We start from the raw sequence: 21,138 nt of genomic DNA, 5'->3' as shown, positions 1-21,138 counted from the left end.
CCATGTGTAGGAAGATCTGGACAACATTCAGGCTTGTTCTGTTGGAAGTATCGGTAACATTCTTGCAACAGTGCTGCTGGGCACTGCACATTTCCACAGTTAAAAGGAAGAGATTATTCAGCTCCTCACGCTATCTTCACAGGAATATGTGGAAGTCATTCAGCTCAATGAAATTATTGGAGAAGTTTATAGATAGCCCATTTAGTGCATCCAACGAATTATACAAGAAGAGGAGGAGTCACGTGTTATAGAAAACCGCAGAGCTCCTCAAAAATATTTGAAGGCTTGGCCTAGACTCTATCAACAATGAAATGTTCTGATACAGTAATATCCCATAAACATGTACTCGGCAAAAAGGAAAGATCAGACACAGATTGTCAGATGCAGTTCTCCAGTCTAGGAAGGAAAACAAATCCACTGAAGCTTCCAACTCTGTGGTGACCCCAATAGCTTCTGATGTTACTGAGAAACCAAAACACTTCCTGAAATGTGGCTGCCAGAACTGCACGCAGTCTTCTATCTATGGCTTAACCAATGGCATGTTTAACTCATATTATGTCGCCTCTATGAAGAAACACTATGCCTACAGTCCCGTGTGATTTCTTAACGGGCTATTACACTGTCCAGTCACATTCAGGGATATGTGGACAAACACCCTCTGATCTCCCTAGTGTTCTATATTTATTGAATTCTCCCCTGTCTAGTTCCTTCATCCAAAGTGCATCACATCCTATTTATCAATGTTCCATTCCATCTGCCATTGATCTGACAATTCCACCTGTATATTCCCGTAACATAAGGCTTTCCTCCTCACTGCCAACCACCTGGCCAATCTTTGTGTCAAACACAAAATTACTTATTACGCTCAGCCCCCACCCCCCACCACCCCCTCCACATTAATATTTACATCATTTATGAATACCACAAATAATTAGATACATTACACTTCTCGCTGTGATACACCACCAGACACTGGTGTATCGCTACAACCTTCCGAGTGACTTGGGACCACATAGCTGTTTTCTAGTCCTCTAACACCTCCCTTGTGTGGTCAGATTCGACTAAAACATTTAGATCAGGACATTTCCTCTCTTGTCTCCAACAGCATCCTGCGATACAACTCATCTGGATTTTACATCATCCAAAACCATTCATCCCAACTTGCATCTTATTTCAATCTGCTTGAGAGCTTCCCAGTCCATCTTCTTGAATTCTGTACCTGCTTCTTCCTTTCTCAAATAAAACAGATGTGAAACTCTCATGTCCCAGTCTATCAATGTTCCCCGGTTTCACATCCTGATTACCCCATTGGTTTCGATATGGGTCCTAATTTTTTCCTAGTTATTCTGTTCAGCTTGTTTTTGTAGAACATCTTGGGTTCCACCTAACTTTGTCTGCTGCACTTCTCCATGCCCCTGTATTCGTTAGTCTGCTGTGGGTGAATTTTCTAAGTTTCCCTGAGATCACCTCTCATTCTTTGAAACAGTACAGAACACAGGTATAATCTCATCCACACTGCATGCAGTCTGTGCAGAACGCCTTTACTTCGATATTCCAATTTCCGTTAACTGAAGGCCAACTTCACTTTTACCTTTCCGTTTCCCAAAGTCACCCCTGAACCACGTTGGTTCAATTTTATTTACTATTCACTTTCTGAACTCTTAAACATCCACCTGAATATCTAACTATATCACATCCAATAGTTCTCCATTGTCTCCCCCTACAAGAAACATCTTCAAACCATTTCAAAAAAAGTTTGTTAACAGTGATTATTCAGGTGAGATCCAAGATGGCAGCGATCCAGTAGGTCTGCCCTGCTGAGCTCTGCACCAGAACCCAGACAAAGTTATGCATTCACCATCTCTTTCTTCCCTATTGTGGTAAAATCGGAGGTTTTTGATCCCCAGTATTGCTCTATGCCATTTTAAGTGAGTAACGGAAAATAACTAAGGGAAAAGGATCATGAGGATCACAACCAGCAGGGCACTTCAGCAATGGATACACCCGCGGCTGTGACGTCGGCCTCTGCGAATGCTCCAGGAGACTTATCTGTGGAGTAGAGCCTGGCCTCAGAGTTCAGAGCCTGCGAGAGAAGATTGATTCAGTGATGGAGGAGACCTGACCAAGGCTGGAACTGATCTCAGCCAAGCTGCAGAAGCAGGATCAGGAGACCCAGCGTCTCGGGCCGTGCATCGTCGAGGTGGAACAGTGGATCGCGGCTTTGGAAACCATGGCAGAATCCTCGGCGGGTCGTGTCGAAGCCCTGGAATGGTAGCTAAGGGCCTTAGTAGAGGAGGTCAAAGACTTCGAAAATCAGGGCCATCAGAAGAACATCAGCCTGGTCGGGCTGCCAGAATGAGAAGAAAACGGCCAGCTCATCAACTTCTTTTCATTTCTCTCACTTAGCGCTGAATGAGAAAGTGGGTTTAGCGATGGTGGGGGTGGTTACATTTTGTTTCACCCAGACTGCCTGATGTCAAAGTATGGATGGGACAAATTTAACTTTCTTGTTGTAAGACGCATGCAACTTTTGAAAACATTGTTTTGCCTGGATTTGATGAGTGGCTTCAGCTCGGAAGAGCCATGGGGGATTAATGGGTAATATGTACACCCTCTGCAGGAAGGGGGGGGGGGGGGTCTCTCCACTTATTTGTGTTATATGTTGGCTCATTTTAGAAATATTTGTGAGAAGTTTTGCTTTGGCTGTTATTGTAGTTATAGTTTCAAGTTTGTATGAACTGTTTACTGCATTCAATTGACGTGCTATAAATGGGGTTCTTCTCCCAGTGGGTCATGGGCTGCTTCGGATAGTTATGGCTAACCACTTGTTTAATGGTGCACGTGGAACCTTAAGGAGAGTCACTCACGCATTTAGAGAAGAAGATACTTTCAAGCCTCAGAAAGGAAGGGGTCAATGTTGCCTTGATGCAAGAAACACATCTAACTGATAAGGAGCACTTAGAGTTACAGCAGGGAAGGTTCGGTCCGGTGTTTATTTCATCCTTTAATTCGAAAAGTAGAGGAGTAGCTTCACTCATTCATACAAACCTTCCACTTCAGTTGTTTGACCAAATTAACGACAAACGTGAGTGGTTTCTGATCCTTAAAGCTTTAATACATGGAGAAGAAGATGGGACATTGTATAATATTGCCCCACCACACCCCTTCAAATGCGCTCTCCAGGTGGATGACCCTTGGGGAACATTGTACAATTAAAAGGGAGACTTTAACTGACTTATGGACCCCGAAGTGGATAGGATGTCAAGGGGTCTCACGGGTATTTCCCCACCATCAAGGCAGCTGGTGGACCTGAACAGGGAGCTGCGTTGGTGAACGTTTGAGATGTCTTCACCCTGAAGGTAGGGGCTTCACCTTTTTTCTAACCCATGTAAGTGCTATACCAGGATTGACAATTTTTTGCCCCATTGGACTTTTTAAATTCGATGCTGCCCTGCAAAATTCTGATCATGCAGCAGTATACGTGGATGTTAAGGCTGATGGTGTTGGGACAGGCTCGCAGCACTGGTGCATGGGTCCTTGCCTCCTGAAAGATAGCAAATTCATTAAGTACTTTTCGCGGGAATTGAAGTTTTTATTGGGACATTAACTTGGGTACGGCCAGTAATCCATCTGTGTTCTGGAAGACTGCCAAGGCCTATACAAGGGGTTTGATTATTTCTTACTCGGTGACTCGGAAGCGGCAGAAGGCACAGCAGTAGCGTATGCTCAAGGCTTGGCTGAAGGCAGCTGAGACAGCATTCTTTGACAGACTGTCTGTAACTAAGTTGCAGCAGATTACAGTGCTCCGGGCTGCTCTGAACACTGCGCTCACCCAGACTGCAAAGAGGGAGATTTCCTTTGCGAAACAGAGGTTATTCGAGTATGGTGCTAAACTGAGAAGGTATTTGGCGCACTTGGCCAGAGGGAAGAGTGCCCCCAATCTATTACATCCATTAGAGAGGGTGCTGGTACTATCACCTGCCGTCCCAAAAGGGTTAATACAGCATTCAGAAAGTTCTACACTGGGTTGCTCCAGTCAGAGGATTGTGCGGACAGATTGGTGAAAATTGAGTCATTTTAAGACCCTGGACCTCCCACGTATAACTTCAGAGCAGGAGTCTCTTTTGTATGCCCCGTGACATCCAAGAGATACAGGATGCGGTAAAGCAGCTCCAGAGTGGCAGACCGATCGGCCAGATGGCTTGTGGAGTGAGATTTATTAGGAGTTCATAGACATGATGGCTGGACCAATGTTGAATATATTCAATTATTCTTGTGGACAGAACTGCCTCCCATCCTCTCAGAGAGAAGCAAACATGTCTCTTATTCTCAAGAGAGGGAAAGCCCCAGAGGATTGCCTATTCGTATAGGCCTATACAGTTATTAAACGTGGAATTTAAAATTTTGTCGAAAATACTAGCGTTGAGGTTGGAGAAGATCTTGTCCTTCATTGTGAAAGAGGAACAGACACGTTTTATTAGGAGTCACAGGTCCCCTGTTAATATTAGGAGAGTGCAAAATATGGTTGAGGTGAGCCAGCAAGGTCAATTCCAGGCTTGGAAGTCTCGCTGGATGCAGAGAAAGCATTTGCTTGGGTGTAGTGGCCGTACCTCTTTTATTTCTTGGAACTGTTTTGCCTTGGACGTGTCTTTGCCTGTTGGATGGCAGAATTATAAAGTGACGCAACAGCGACATGAGTTCTCACTAATGTATAAGGACTAATGGTATAATTTTAGCATCGGTGTGCTGCCCCTTTCGCCGTTATTATTTGTATTGATGATTGAGCCGTTGGCAGAGGCCACCCAGAGGGGCCCCAAAATAACTGAACGGGTGGTCGGGTCAGGAAGGCATGACATCATCCTTACATAGATGACGTTCTTCAATCTCTACCTAACCTGATGATATCTTTGACCTGTTTTAAAGAAGTGATTGATTTATTTGAGTCTATCTCGGGGTATAACATCAATTTTATGAAATCGGACGCCATGCCTGTTGGGTGTTATTCGAGTACCTGATCATGGGGGGTGCAATCTGATTCCCTTTCAGATGGTCACAAGAAGGTCTCCTCTATTTAGGCATTTTTATCACACCAGCCTTCTGTCAATTATATAAAGCAAACTTCGTGCAAGTGCTCAAGAAGATAAGACAGGACCTTCGGCTCTGGGAAGATATTCCATTATCCTGGTTGGGTAGAATACCTCCGGTTAAAATGAATGCACTTCCTCGTTTCTTCTATCCCATGCGAATGGTCCTTTTGATGCTCTCCAGGTCGGTTCTATGGAGGCTTTACAGTTGGTTAAGGTTGTTCATCTGGCACCACAGGTGGCCTCTTATGAAGCTCGCCAAATTACAGGTTCTGCAGGAGATTAAGGGTGTGAATTTTCTGGACTTTAAGAAATACCAACGAGGTTCCCTGCAATCGGATGTGGCTGATTGAGCTTGCAAAGACCTGCGGTCAGTTTGTCTGGACATTGAGGCATCCCAGGCAAAATGTCCCCTCATTAATCTGTTGTTCATGGACAAGACGAGGATTGTTATGAACCATTGCAGAAATCCAATTGTCCATAAAATAGTTAAAGCCTGTAAAATGATGCGACAAATTGAGGGCAATTTACACAAATAATCTTCTCCTTTTATTCCCATTGTAGGATTGGTAGGATCCCAGCTGGGATTGATGGATTATGGCTTTCGGCTCTGGGAGTCCAGAGGAGTTTCCTGTTTGGGAGAATTATTTGACGTGGTGGTCATGGTGGTTTTAGAGCAGCTGAGTCAGAAATATGAGTTATCTTGGAGGGGCCACTTTCGCTACTTTTAGATGAGGAACTTTAGACAGAAAAAAAGACTACATTAATGGTTAGTCCCCATAGGTCGGAAATGGAGGGAAGAGTGTTTCGTCCACAGGTGCTCTCTCGGTTAGCACCCTCTATCATTTATTAAGAGGTAGTGTCTCAAATGATATAGAGCGGCTGCATGGAATCTGGGCTCAGGAATTGTGGGTGGAGATCTCACCAGAGGAGTGGGAAGATATTTGGGAAAGCGTAAGGAAGATTTCAATTTGCAATAGGATGTAGGCTATGCAGTTGAAGGTACTCCGCAGGGTTTAATTGACACCCGAGCAGCCTGTCAAATTTAAGACAGGAGAGTCCCCAATGTGCCCCAAATGTTCAATAGATGTTGGTGCACTTACGTATTGCTTGTGATCATGCCACAAGCTTCATAGGTATTGGTGCACTATAGCAAGTGTTTTGGAAGGGGTTTTGGGAACCGAGGTCAAGGCAAACCTGGTGCCCCTCCTCTTGTGTTCGCTGAATCCTCCCTCTTTGGACTTGCATGGGAATAAATTGTTTAGTATTCTTTCATTAAGTGCGAGGAAGAGCATTCTGATAAACTGGGTTCCAGGAAACCTCCCATGACTCTGATCCTGGTGTGGGCTAGTTATGGAGTCCATTCCCCTCGACTTCCTTATGAGTATGGGCACCCAAGAAATGAACATTGTCATAGGACGTGGCGGCCCTATTTCAACCATATACACATGGTTTTATTGGCTAAATTGGTCAGGACATTTGTGTAACAGTGAGGGCTCTGAGAGGAAGAATTCTGAATAAATACGGGTATGGCAAATCATGCTACCGGTGATGGGGAGCTTTGGTAGGAACGTGCTGGGTGTTGTAACTTCATGTAATTTAAGTTAATTTGCCTTGGTTCAGCTCGGTTTAATCTATGTTTTGTTTTGATTTTGTTTTGACATCAGCCCATTGATTTTGTGCACAGGGAAGAGAATGAGTCCATTCAGCCACTCATGCTTCTTACACAGCAACCACAGTAGGTCATTTCACACCATGTGTCAATTATACAGGATTGGAGGGAATGAAGAGAATATATAGAGGTGAAAGCTTACCACATTCACGATGGAATATAAAGTAGCGAGAAAACTGCTGGAATTTAAGAAAATTATTAAAATCGATTATTCAGGAATTAAAGAAAGCACATTTACAAAGGGAAGCCACAATCGATCAGAATCAACATAATTTTAAAAGGATGAATCATATTTTCATTATTTATTTGAGTCTTTAAGAATGTGACAAGCAAGCTGCATAATGGGGATCCTGGAGATGGAAAATCAGGACTTGCAGAAGACATTGAATAAGGTGTGCACAAAAAATTAATCTGCAGAATAAGATTGCATATGGTTCGAAGTAATTTATTTGCTTGGATGTAGGCTTGGCGAAACAAAGAATTGCATTGAGTTGGAATAACTGGTTCATTTTCTGTTTCCAAAAATACCATAGGGCTCAGTCCCCAGGCCCCAACTATTAGCAATAAATACTATCACCTATTTGAGGGGATGGACATGCTATAATCAGTTCTTCAGATGACACTGACTCAGTTGAGAAATTGTAATGAATGATTAAGGATAGGATGCAGATGAAACGAAACAATGAAAAGTATGCGGCCGTTTTGGTCAGTGTAACAGAAAGGCAACTTACTATCCAAACAGAGGGAAACTACGTAGTGCTTAGGTACAGAGGGATCTGGTATCCTCATCCATATCGCAAAAGACACAGATGCAGGTGTAGCAGATAATGAGAAAGGCAACTGCAAATTTGGTATATATTTCTGAAAGAATAGATTATAAAGCGAGGGAGGTACTGCTGCAATAATGCCAGGCATTTGTGAGATCGCAATTGAGTTCAGTGTACAGTTTTTGTGTCCTGACTGCAGGAGGGATGTAATTACCATGGAGGCAGTTCAGAAGAGGTTTACTAGACTGATTCCAGAGATAAGGAGTTTGTCCTCTGAATACAGATTGAGCAGTTCAGGCCTAGACTCCCTGGAGTTTAGAAAAATGGGAGGTGATGTCACTGAGGTCTGGACAATGCTAAAGGTGATTGATAATGTCGACATGCATTGGGTACTTCCTCATGTGGGGCAACCTACAACAAGAGATCACAGTTTTAGGATAAGTGGAGAGGAATTCAAGCAGAGATGAGAGAACTTCTATCAAAGCATTTTAAATCAGTGTAATTCACTGTTCCAGAGTGCAGTGGATGCTGGGATATTGAGTAACTGAGGGGATATGGAGAGTGGGCTGGAAATTGGGACTGAGACCGAGATGACATCAGCCATGATTATATTCATTGGTGGAGCAGGCTGACATCAGCCGTGATTGTATTCAATGGTGGAGCAGGCTGGAGGAGCTGGATTGCTGACTGAGGTTCCTCATCTTTCTTCAGTCCTTCGAACGTGTTACACAGGAATGGCGGTGGACTGGTTATCGGACAGAAAGCAGGCACTCCTGATAAATCAGATTTAATCAGTTTAAAAGAATGTAACCAGTAGGGTCACACAGTGACCAGTGCAGGGTCTTCAGCTATTTACCATCTATATCAATAATCTAGAGGAGTGGACCAAATGTACTGTAACTAAGTTTGCCAATGGAAATAATATAAGCAGGAAATTAAATAATCAATGGAAGTTGTAGAGTCTGTAAATGGATATGGACAAGTTAATCAATGGATAAAAGTTTGGCAGGTGGGATTTAACATCATATATATTCTGTCATTTTCTTCAAGGAAGAACGGCCGGCAGTATGTTACTGAAATACAGAGGGATTACAGGACTTAGTGATACCGTGTGTACTGAAGGGTTTACTCTGAGCCGTGCAGACATGGCATGTGTTGCTCCGTCACCCTGATCGTTTGCTGCCTGATGTTCCCAGCGGGCCTATTGCTCTCATCCACCATATATATCCTCCGTCACTGAATGATGACACTGATGTTGAGATCGGAGAGATGATGGAGCTGTCACCCACTCCTGCCTGGAAAGTTCTGAAACATAGAAGCTGAATGAAACTCTGACCCAAAAACCAGTGGTAGCACGGTCCTCCCCCTGATGAGAAGCTGCAGGTCGTGTTAAAGAAGGTGACACCGCTCTATGACCAGCTCCTTGTTCCGTCAGGGTTCCCTCACACTCTGCTCCTGGGTTAATTGGAGCTTGGGAAGGTGTTCCTGGAAAACCGGGGGTGGATCCAGCAGATCCCTTTCCCCAGACACACTCTCACTCCGTGGTTTCAGAGCTTCCCCTCTTTGCAACCTCTGCTCTATTTATTGTTCATGTTACAGACCCAGATGCTGTTACTATCGTCCCCATCCTCCATCCAGAGTTGGGTCACCAAATGCTCAGGTCTCTCTGAATGTCTGAGGCAGCTGACAGCACAACTTCCAGCAAACCATTCCAAGCACCTCCACTAACGTTCCAATAACAGGAGTCAGTCCGGAGCCCCTCAGTTACAAATTTGCTGCCTGGTACTTAACAATAATACTCGAGGGGCTTCCTCGTGTAACCGACCACATGATCAGCTGAGAGGGACAAATACAGATGTTCAGTGAACAGGCACAGACCAAGTTTCAAAGACGTTTCTCAAAGGTGCTGCAACCCCCTGTCCACCATGGAGCACTACATGGGACACACCGGGAAGTGAACAACAGCCCAACACACACTCCACTGTACATGGAGCACCACATGGGACACACCAGGAAGTGAACAGCCTGAGACGCACCTTTTCATTGTTTCTGAGCTTCACAGTGCCAGCTCTTGATACATTAAGGATCCAAATGGGACCCACAGCCGTGATGTATAGAAGAGCATGAGCCATGCACTTTGCACATTGTTTCTGAACATCATAATTATGTCCCCGGGGATTCAGGGATATTAGCACCAACGGTCAGGTTAAGGTGCAGAAAGACAGATACTCGGGTTATATTTGGATGATTACTTGATCAACAAGTTGAATAAACATGGCTCTTCTCAGAGAAATGGGGTTTGCCGGCAGAGTCAGACCTGGTGAGTCAAATAACAAGAGTAAGATCATAAAATAAATATGCTGACAGATCAGCTCAAATGGTCAGTTATGCCCAATACCAACTCCACCTCACAGAATCAGACATCATAATCCAGATGAGGTATCTATTCAGCGTGAAGCACTGTGCAGACAAGGCTGGTGTACCGCTCAATACAACCCAGCAATCTGTAGACTGTGCAGACCACATCAGCCCACGGGGAGCTGTGCAGTGAATAACTCTGTAAACCTGGAGCAGTTACCCTTCCAGCATGTAGAGCTGTGTCCACTATCCCAGTGCATTGCTCAGTAACACTGTGTTTGATCACTGCCCACTGTCGCGAAACTTGCAGCTCATGCTGAAAGTGACAGGATGTGCATCTCCCATCCATTTACAGTTCCATATCTTCATTGTGCCAGGCGATTTAGAACATCTAATCAAGAGGAAGGATGAAGCTTACATAAGGTTGAGGAGGCAAAGGTTAAGCAGTGCTCTAGAAGGTTGCAAGGTAACCAGGATGGAACTGAAGAATGAACTCGGGAGAGATAAAAGTGTGCATGATAAAGGCTTGGCGGGTAGAATTAAGGTAAAACCTAAGACGTTCTCCACTTATGTCAGGAACAAGAGGATGGCCAGAGTGAGGGTAGGGCTGATCAGTGATAGTGGAGAGAACTTGCGCCAGGAGTCGGAGGAGTTAGGGATGGTTCTTTATGAATGTTTGCTTCAGTATTCACTAATGAGTGGGACCTTGACGTTTCTGAGGACAGCATGAAACAGGCGGATATGCTAGAACAGGAAGATGTGTTGAAAAATTTGAGAAACACACGGATAGATACATTTATTTGGCCAAACAGGATATGACCTATGATACTATAGGAAGCGAGAAGAGATTGCTGTGCATTTTGCGATGATCTTTGCATCGGCACTGTACACTGGAGTCGTGCCAGATGACAGGAGGCGGGCAAAAGTTATTCCCTGGTTAAATAAAGGGAATAGGGATAATCCTGGGAATTATTGGCTAACCAGTCTTACACCAGTGACGGGCAAAGTATTGGAGAGGATTTGAGAGACAGGATTTATGAATATTTGGAAAAGTTTGGTAGAAAACTTGTAGCTCGGGTGCTCGTTGTTGTGGTTCTGTTCGCCGAGCTGGAATTTGTCTTGCAAAGTTTTCGTCCCCTGTCTAGGTGACATCCTCAGTGCTTGGGAGCCTCCTGTGAAGCGCTTCTGTGCTGTTTTCTCCGGTATTTATAGTGGCTATAGAACCACAACAATATTTGGAAAATTATAAATGATTAGAGACAGTCAGCATGGCTTTGTGAGGAGCAGGTCATAGATCTTATTGAATTCCTTAAAGATGTGACAAAACACGTTGATGAATTAGAGCAGTGGATGTGGTATATACGGATTACAACAAGGCGTTTGATAAGGTTATCCACGATAAGCTCATTCACAAGATAAGGAGACGTGGCTTACAGGGAGATCTGGTTGTCTGGATGCAGAATTTGCTGGCCCACAGTAGACAGAGGTGGTAGTAGAGGAACAGATGCAGCCTGGAGCTTGGTGACGAGCTTGGTGATCTATTATGGGACCTCTGCTCTTTGTGATTTTTTTCATAAGAGAGTTGGATGACGAATTGGAAGGGTGGGTTCATAGATTCGCCGATGTCACGAACTTTGGTGGAGTTCGTGGTTAGTATGTACGGCTGTTGTAGGTTACTACAGGTCATTGACAGAACTGAGCTGATGCGTGACAGTTCAAGATAAATCTAGAACAGCGGGATCTTGGGGTCCATGTCTATAGATCCTCAAAGTTGCCATCCAGGTTGGTGCTGTTGTTTAGAATGCGTATGATGTGTTGGCTTTCACAGCCGGGGAGCTCAGTTTCAGAGCTGTGAAGTTATACTGCAGATCTATAATCCCACTGTTTAACCCACTGTGATGAAGTTGAAAGCTGTTCTGCATTGAGAACTTGCAAATTCTTGTCATATGACTAGCTAATATTTTCACAGTGTACTGGACAATTAAAACTATGTAACATCTGGCTGTGAAACAGATATGTTGGGCTTTGGTTGCTCTTTTGGCAACTATTCGAATTTGACCAATCAAATTGAAATTATATCCCACTATACTCAACCCAATCGATTTTAAATTTATTGTCTTGCCAGCATCAAACCAAGGAGATGAGCTGATGTTGAGGGAATAAAGAGGCACGCATTTTAAAAGTTAGACAGAGAGTAAACTACCATCGTGAGAGTCTGCCATGAACAACATTCTCTGTGGAAGATAATTTTTTTTTTGGATGAAAAGCCCTTGCATTAAAAGACAAAACATGACTCAGGGAGATATTCGGTGGAAAGAAGGAGGGCATTGGAGATTACAGCCATTGTCTGGATTATGTAATTTTAATGCAATTTTTCTTTAATTGGAAGTGTATATTGTTAAAGGTGGAGGAAGATAACAAACAGTTCAGAGAAAGGGAAGCTTAGAGTTGGGAATAATTGTTGTTGTTCAATGTTCACTTTTAGTTTAAGGAATAAATTGATATTATTTTCTATTAAGTATTGGAATTTGCAAGCTTTCTGTCACTCGACTTTAACAGATTATGAGCAAGGTGAGCTTTTCTGAGTGTTTGGTTTAATTAGCAGAAAGGTTCATCGCCGTGTCATAACACCACACTTGTAATACCATGTTCTGGTCACCTCATTAAAGGAAAGAGGTGGAAGCTATAGAGAACATGAAGAGATTTACCTATGGAACTTCAGAAAGCCACACAGAATGAGTGAAATATTGAGAAAGTCACCACCTGAAAAATAAATACTGGCAGCTTCCCAATGTTTGTATAAACGTCAGTGTGTCAGTGGGTGTAGTGATGACTGGGTATCTGTGTGTGCATGTGCATCTGTGTATCGGTATTTGTCTCTGTGTGTCTGTATTAGTATCTGTGCTACTGCATCAATCTCCGTGTGTGTCTGTGTATCTACATTCATCTCTGTGTATCTCTTTGTGCCTGTATTTGAGTCTGTGTGCATCTGTATGTCTGTATTCCTCTCTGTGTGTATCTGACTGTATTCACATCTGTGTGTATCTGCGCGTCTATATTCCTCTCTGTGTGTGTCTGTGTGTCTCTATTCGTCTCTGTGTGTATCTGCGCATCTCTGCGTGTATCAGCGTGTCTGTTTTTGTCTCTGTGTATAACGGTGTATCTCTGTTCAACTCTGTGTGTATACGTGTATCTGTATTCGTCTCTGTGGGTATCTGTGTGACTTTATGCGTCTCTGTGTGCAACTGCGTGTCTATATTTGTCTTTCTCTGTATCTGCGTGTCTGTATTCATCTCTGTGTGCATCTGCGTGTCTGTATTCATCTCTGTGTATGTGTGTGTCATTAAATTCGTCTCTGTGTGTATCTGCGTGTCTCTATGTGTATCTGTGCGTCTGTGTTCGTCTCTGTATCTGTGTGTCTCTGTTCATCTCTGTGTGTATCCGTGTGTCTGTATTTGTCTCTGTGTGACTCTATTCATCTCTGTGTGTATCGGCGTGTCTCTGTGTGTATCTGCGTGTTTGTGTTTGTCTCTGTGTGTATCTGCGTGTCTGTATTCATCTCTGTGTATATCTGTGTGTTTCTATTCATTTCTCTGTGTATCTGCGTGTCATTATTCATTCTGCGAGCATCTGTGTGTATCTATCCGTCTCTCTGCATATCTGCTTGTCTCTGTAACAGCGTGCCTGCATTCATCTCTGTATCAGCGTGTCTGTATTCGTCTTTATGTCTATCTGCATGCCTGTACTCATATCTGTACGTGCATGTCTGTGTTCGTCTCGATGTCTATCTGCATGCCTGCATTTATCTCTGTGAGTATCTGTGTGTCTGCATTCGTCTCTGTGTGTATCTGTGCGTCTGTGTTTGTCTCTGTGTGTCTGTGTTCATCTCTGTGTGAATCATTGTGTCGGTATTCATCTCTGTGGGCATCTGTGTGAGTCTATTCATCTCTGTATCTGCGTGTCTGTATTCGTCTCTATGTGTATCTGCGTGCCTGTATTTATCTCTGTTGTGTATCTGCCTGTCTGCATTTGTCTCTGCGTGCCTGTATTTGTTTCTGTGTCGCTGCACATCTGCATTTGTCTCTGTGTGCGCCTGTTCATCTGCATTCATCTCTGTGTGTATCTGCATGTCTGTATTCGCCTTTGTGTGTATCTGCGTTTCTGTATACATCTCTGTGCATACCAGCGTATCTGTGTTCGTCTCTGTGTATATCTGTGTGTCTGCGTTCATCTTTCTGTGCATCTGCGTGTCTGTATTTGTCTTTTTGTGTAATTTCGTGTCTGTTTTCATCTCTGCGTTTTGTCTGCGTGCCTGTATTCGTCTCTGTGTGCATCTGTGTGTCCATGTGCACAGAGGATCTGTCAGCCTCTCTGGTGTTTAAAGTGATGCAATTTCTCCCTCTGCTGGCCTTCCCACTCCTCTGCATTGACAGCCCCGCATGGTGACAAACATCAGGGATTCAGTCTGGGAGGGAGGGGGAGGAAGGCAGCTCATAGCGACATCAAAACTGATAGAACCATCTGCACACGCACACACGTACACACACAGTTTGGTATATGGAGGATTGTAATTCTACTGAAGACCCTCAGAGTGGAGAATGTTCGTGTAAAGTAATATCTATGCTCGCTCTGCAATGTGGAAGTTATTTGTCTTTAAAGATTATTTTTGACACAGAGTGCACAAATTAAAGAGTATTTCCACCGCAAATGCATCCAAGCAATGTCGATGGAATGATTTGTATGTTTAATGCAATGAAGTTATTGCACGTTCATTTACTTGAAATCTTTTATAATACACTCCTACAAATTATAAATGAGAAAAGATTGAAAAGTCCTGAAACTGACACAGTCATGGTGGTAATATCTCAGGAACGCTATCGCTAGGTATCAGACGAAACGGCTCTGTGCTTCGAAAGACATTATTTGAAAAACCAAACAGCCATGCAATGTGAGAGATTGATAGTATTTGATGTCCTCTGAGAGAGAGAGAGAAAACATCTGACACTTGTGCAGTGGCATGGGGACGCTAGCAGAGGGTTACATCGTATGACTCTACACTTAACATTGACAGACAGTAGAGATGGGGGACTCTGTAAAGCACTGGTTAGATCACATATGAATTATTGTGTTGAGTTCAGTCGCCCCGTTTATGGGAAGAAATTGGAAGCTTTCGAGAGGGTGCAGACAGGATTTACCAGGATGTTGCCTGTGCTGGAGGGCATGTCTTTTGAAGAATTTCTGAGTGAGCTAGGCATTTCTCATTGGAATGACGAAGCATGAGAGCTTACTTAATAGAGGTGTGCAAGATGCTGAGGCATAGACAGAGTGGACAACCAGAGACTTTTTTTCCCAGGGTCGAAATGGCTATCACGCAGGGAGCATAATTTTAAAGTGATTGGAAGGAGGCCTCGAGGAGATGTCAGATGAAGGTTGTTTACACAGGTAGTTATTGGTGCGTGGAATGCACTGCCAGCGATGGTAGTAGAACCAGATACATTAGGGATATTCAAGCAACTCTTGGATAAACAAATAAATCATAACCAAAGGAAGGGTATGAAGTTGACTTTAATCTTAGACTAGGATAAAGAGGTTCGCACAACATTGAAGGCTGAAGGGCTGTACTGTGCTACACCGTACAACGTCCTAATTTCCTACACTCTTGTGAGCTTATGGTATCTGGAATTAATTTAACTTCGATTGAGGCTAAATGTGTTAAGTATTTGATTGTCAAGTGTCATAGGAATTGAAGACAGGTTTGAGAGCTTGAATGGTCTATACCTGTTTTTAATTGTCGAATCCTTGTTTCAAAAGATTGGTGGTTGGCTTGAGGGGGAGACGTTTAAAGAATAAGGGCATTCTCATTTCAGACTGAGACAGGGATCCTCCTTTCTCTTTAGGGCTGTGTGATCTGTAGTGTTCCTATGCCCAAGGAGCAGTGAAGACTGGGTTACTGCAAGCATTCAAGGTTGAGTTCCATAGATCAGTGATAAACAAAAGAAACCATGTTTATTGGGAACAGACAGGAAAGGGATGTTTAGTTACAATCACATGCAACCCTGCTGCTCTTAACCCATGTCTTGTTCTCTTATCAAACCCTCGTTGCTTTTACAGAGGGAGAGGAAGTTCCCATTCAGCCCGTCAGCAATGAGGCACGCGGAGACCTTTCTGCCCTTCTATGGATTTACAAATGAAGATGATAAAGTCATTCAGCCATTTGAGCACATTATACAGCACAGGGGTAGGCTATCCAACCTTTCTCGGATGCGACACTGGAGAAGGGAACCCTGGGTAACTCTCAGGATATAGACAGTAGGGATTGATGTTTATTTTCAGTTTGGTAAATTTTAACTTGTTGGAGTGCCTTAGAGATCAGTGCAAGATCAACAACTATATCGAACCTGTCAATGATTTGGATGTGGGGACTGATTGAATTGGAGCTCAATTAGCTCAGCCACCAAGATAGTCAATCAATAAGGTGTCAAATGGAGGTAGAGAGTCTGTAATGGGATAGAGACAGGGGACGTTAATGTATAAAACTACAACAGAAACAGTCTAACCTGGGCTAATGAAATTTATGTTGTGACAAAAGGTTAAAACAACAGTAAACTACTTAAAAAGGAGAGAGATCACTAAACTCAGTGGTGCAACGGGATTTGTGCATCCTAGTACATACATCACACAAGGTTAGTATGCCAATGCAGTCAGTGATTGGGAAAGTATATGGAATGATTCTACTCAATGCAAAGGCTATCAGAACACTTTACTGCATCTGTACATGAGTTTTCTGTGGCCACATTTGATGTATTGTGTGCAGTGATGATTCCCTAAACTGACAAGTAAATATACCCAATTGATTTAGAAGCTCTGTTAGATGTTTCACTGTACTTGTTCCTGGAATGAAGGCCTTATTCCGTCATACAGCAAAGAAACAGATCTTTCGGTTCACCTTGTCCATGACAACCAGATGTCCTCTATTAATCTTGCCCCATTTGCCAGCATTTGGCCCAGATCCCTCTAAAACCTTCCTATTCAAGTACCCATCCAAATGGTTTTTAAATGCTGTAATTTTCCCAGCTTCCAACATTTCATTTGACAGTTAAATCCATACACTCCGAGAAAAGGTGACCACCTTTATCTCAGTTAAAGCTTTCCCCCTCACCTTCAAACTGTGTGCTCTAGTTTTGACCTTCCCAAACCTCAGAAAATGTCCTTGGTTAGTCACCATTTCCATGCCCCTCATGATTTTATAAACCTCTACCAGAGCACTTCAGGGTAAAGAATGAGAGATTTTCATATTGTACCACATAAGATCTTGGGGAGAGTGTTTCAGGTGCGTGGCTGATGGACATTTCCTCTGGTATGGGAAACTAGAAGTAAGGATTCAAATTTAAGAGAAAAATGCATTCATTTTAATACAGATAGTGCAAAGACATGAATTTACTGGACAAAATTATGAGGACATATACAAATGCATCTTCAAATGACAGCTTATAAATTGTTCCTACATGGAGCAGGGAACAGGGACGGATTCGTACAGTCCCGAGGATGTTCAAGGAGGCTTCACATGGTCCATTTAGGTGGTCAGATAACATTATTGTATATTTCAGCTAAATGTTGGAGAAGATGCAACCTGCTAGAAAAGTCACGGTTATTTGCTTCCTCTCTTACCTTGTTCCTTCTCACATCAACATATAAGAGGTGAAAACTCATAAGTAATCTTTAGCACTCATGAAGTTTTCCAGTAAAGGATTCTTTGGAATCTCCACACTGCCTGAAGCAAAGGGAATTCAGCCAAATCCAACCGTTCAAGGAAGGAATTCGATTGCCAGCAGCTTGTGTGAGCAGAATGACCTCGAGGCAGAATACAATTTAATATTTCCTTTTGTCTTGAACTTAAATTTTGCTATGAAAAGCTCTTTCAACCTGATATTCTGCAGAGGTTTTTTCTGTTTGTCTTCATGCATGTGTATGTGTGTGTCTATGTGCACCTGTGTGTGACACTGTGAGCGTCTTTTTGTATGTGTCTGCGTATGTGCATATTTCTGTGTATACACACTGTGTCTCAGTATAAATTGAAAGATAAATATTAATGCACATACTTGTCCACACTGCTTGCCATGTATCTTTCCATGATAGCTAGAGTAAGTTTGCTTTGGTAAATTACTTTTCCAAATTAAAGATATCTACCTGCCTTGTGCTTAGCAAAGAACCTGACCTAGTCTGAGAACTGCATCATTGACTATATGACCAACCTAGTTACATTTAAAATGTGTCATGACCAATGGAGGAGCTGGAGTAGAAAATGAAACAGAGACCTCGCCAAAACCATTCTGAACAGGGATGAGGAGAAATTCACAAAGGGCTGTTTGAGTGGGAATGCTCTTCCCCGTAAGTTTGTGGTGCCTATGTGTTTGCATCTATTCAAAGCCATGCTACTTAGTCATTACATGGTAAATGGCAATGAACTACAGACAGGAAAGTGAGGCTGAGACCACAACCTGATCAGCCCCAATCTTAGTGCCTGGTGGAGAAGGCTTTAAGTGTCTAATTACCAACCCTTCTCCTCAGTCCCTTGTTCCTATGATCCACTGAAACTCTCAAACCTGATGGACAGGAACAGTTGGAGGCCATTTACCCCAGTAATCTGGTGAACAGAAACAGCAGAGACCATTCAGCGGATGAAGACTGTCACACACAGTTTGACACTGCGTTGGGAAATATCCTTAGGAAAAGAAACGTTCAGTGACGGTGTGAAACATGTCATTCCTCTGTCTTTCCAGAACTGTCTTCATTTCTTGGTCATGTTGCCGATTCAGATTCACTGTAAATACAGCGCCCATATATCACCAAGAGATTGCACACCAAATCCTCTGGTCTCCCTGACTGCAACATCTAATAACAGAATTTTCAGGAAAATAACATCCCAATAACAGAATGAGAGAACATCAGATACGCGAATATATCATTCAGCCCTTCTGGCCTGTCTTTCCCTTCATCATGAACATAGCTGATCTGCAAAAGCCATAACTCCTCTCTAATGCTCAATCCCTGCAGTCCTCAACATTCTGATGCCTCATATTCCAGTGTGCTGCCTTCCAAATATCTTAGTGATATACCTCCCCAACCTGTCTGGAATACAGAAGTCCCGATAGTCACCACCCTCTGTGAGAAGGAAACACTCCTCACAATCACACCGTGACCTATTCACACGAATAAAAGATATGAACACGTGGTAAGAGCGACAGGCCCTGATATCAAGGCAGGACTAAACTGTGGATGGTATCAAGGGACCCTGAACAGAATTGAATCTAATGGGAATGAATTGTAAATTCCCCAACTGGTTAGAGGCATTCAGAGGACAATGGAAGATGTTTGTGGTTTGTGTGGATCAATTATTTCAGTCACAGGACATCTCTGCCTGCATCCTCAAGGTAGTTTTCTTCAGCTGTTTCAATGTCTTTCCCACATCTTACAGTTAGAAGTGGAGGCATTCTCTGAAGATCACGCAATATTAAGAATAATTTGTTTACCTCTCCACTGCTGTTGCAGTCCGTGTCCATGTGCAGCAAGACCTTGATAGCATCCAAACTGTGTTGTTAAAGTGATGGTAACACTCCTGTAACAGTCTTACTAGAAATGTCTCTTTCTAGTGTTCCACAGTTAAATAACAAGAGCTCATTCAGCCTCTCAAGCTGGTTTCAACAGAATATATTCAATGCATTGAAACTATTAAATGCGAACAGAGATAGCCCATTCAGTCCCTCCTGCCTATTACACGAGGAGGGAAGGAGTGCCATCAGCACATCCGCGGTGTTAAACAGGAAACAGGAGTTGCCAATCAGGCCTTTGAGGTAAAAATAATGACTGCAGTTGCTGGAAACCAGATTCTGGATTAGTAGTGCTGGAAGAGCACAACAGTTCAGGCAGCATCCCAGGAGCTTCGAAATCGACGTTTTGGGAAAAAAGCCCTTCATCAGGAATAAAGGCAGTGAACCTGAAGCGTGGAGAGAAAAGCTAGAGGAGGGTGGGATGGGGAGAAAGTAGCATACAGTACAATAGGTGAGTGGGGGAAGAGATGAAGGTGATAGGTCAAGGAGGAGAGGGTGGAGTGGATAGGTGGAAAAGGAGATCAGCAGGTAGGACAAGTCCGGACAAGTCCAGGGGACAGTGCTGAGTTGGAAGTTTGGAATTAGGGTGGGGTGGGGGAAGGGGAAATGAAGAAACTGTTGAAGTCCACATTGATGCCCTGGGGTTGAAGTGTTCCAAGGCGGAAGGTGAGGCGTTCTTCCTCCAGGTGTCTGGTGGTGAAGGAGCGGCGGTATCCTCGTGCTAGCCATTACCATCCAAGAAAAAAAGAATCTCGCTATCCAGCCTCTTTAATCTCTGATTATATTATATGTCTGAATTAAGTCACCTCTCAAAATCTTTCAAATGAAAACAGCCTCAAGTCCATCAGACTTTCCTCGTAAGACCTTACCTCCATACCAGGTAACAACCGAGTAAAGCTCCTCTGAACCCTTTCCAAAGATTCCACCTCCTTCCATGAATGAGGTGACCAGAAATGCATGCAATAGTCCAAGTGCGGCTGCACCAGGGTTTTGTACAGCTGCAACATGACACAACGTTTCCGAAACTCAATCCCTCTACTAATAAAAGCAAACGCAACATATGCCTTCTGAACAACCCTGCCAAACTGGGTAGCAACTTTCAGGGATCTATGTACATGGGCACAGAGGAATCTCTACTCATCTACAGTACCAAGAGTCTTACCAAGAGACCAATCCACTACATTCCTGTTGCTCCATCCAAAATGAATCACCTGACATTGTTCCGCATTGTTTTCCATTTGCAACCTCACAACCCAGCCTCCAAATTATCTCTGTCCTACTGTAACCCACAACCTCGTTTGGCACTATCCATAACTCTAGCGACCTTAGATACATCTGCAAATATACTAACCCATCTTTCTACGCCATTATCCAGATTGTTTATAAATATGACAAACAACAGTGGGCCCAAAAACAGACCCTTGCAGTACACCACTAGTAACTGAACTCCAGGATGATCTTTTCCCATCAGCTACCACACTCTGTCTTATTTCAACTAGACAATTCCTGATCCAAACCGCTAAATTACCCTCAGGCCCATGCCGCCTTTTGTTTGCAATAAGCCTATCGTGGGGAAACTTACCAAACGTTTTCCTGAATGTCATATACACTATGTCAACCATTTTACCCGCATCCACCTATTTGATCAC

This window comes from Chiloscyllium punctatum, unplaced genomic scaffold, assembly GCF_047496795.1.
Source record: "Chiloscyllium punctatum isolate Juve2018m unplaced genomic scaffold, sChiPun1.3 scaffold_137, whole genome shotgun sequence".
NCBI lineage: Eukaryota > Metazoa > Chordata > Chondrichthyes > Orectolobiformes > Hemiscylliidae > Chiloscyllium > Chiloscyllium punctatum.
Note: the sequence above shows the minus strand (reverse complement) of the source record.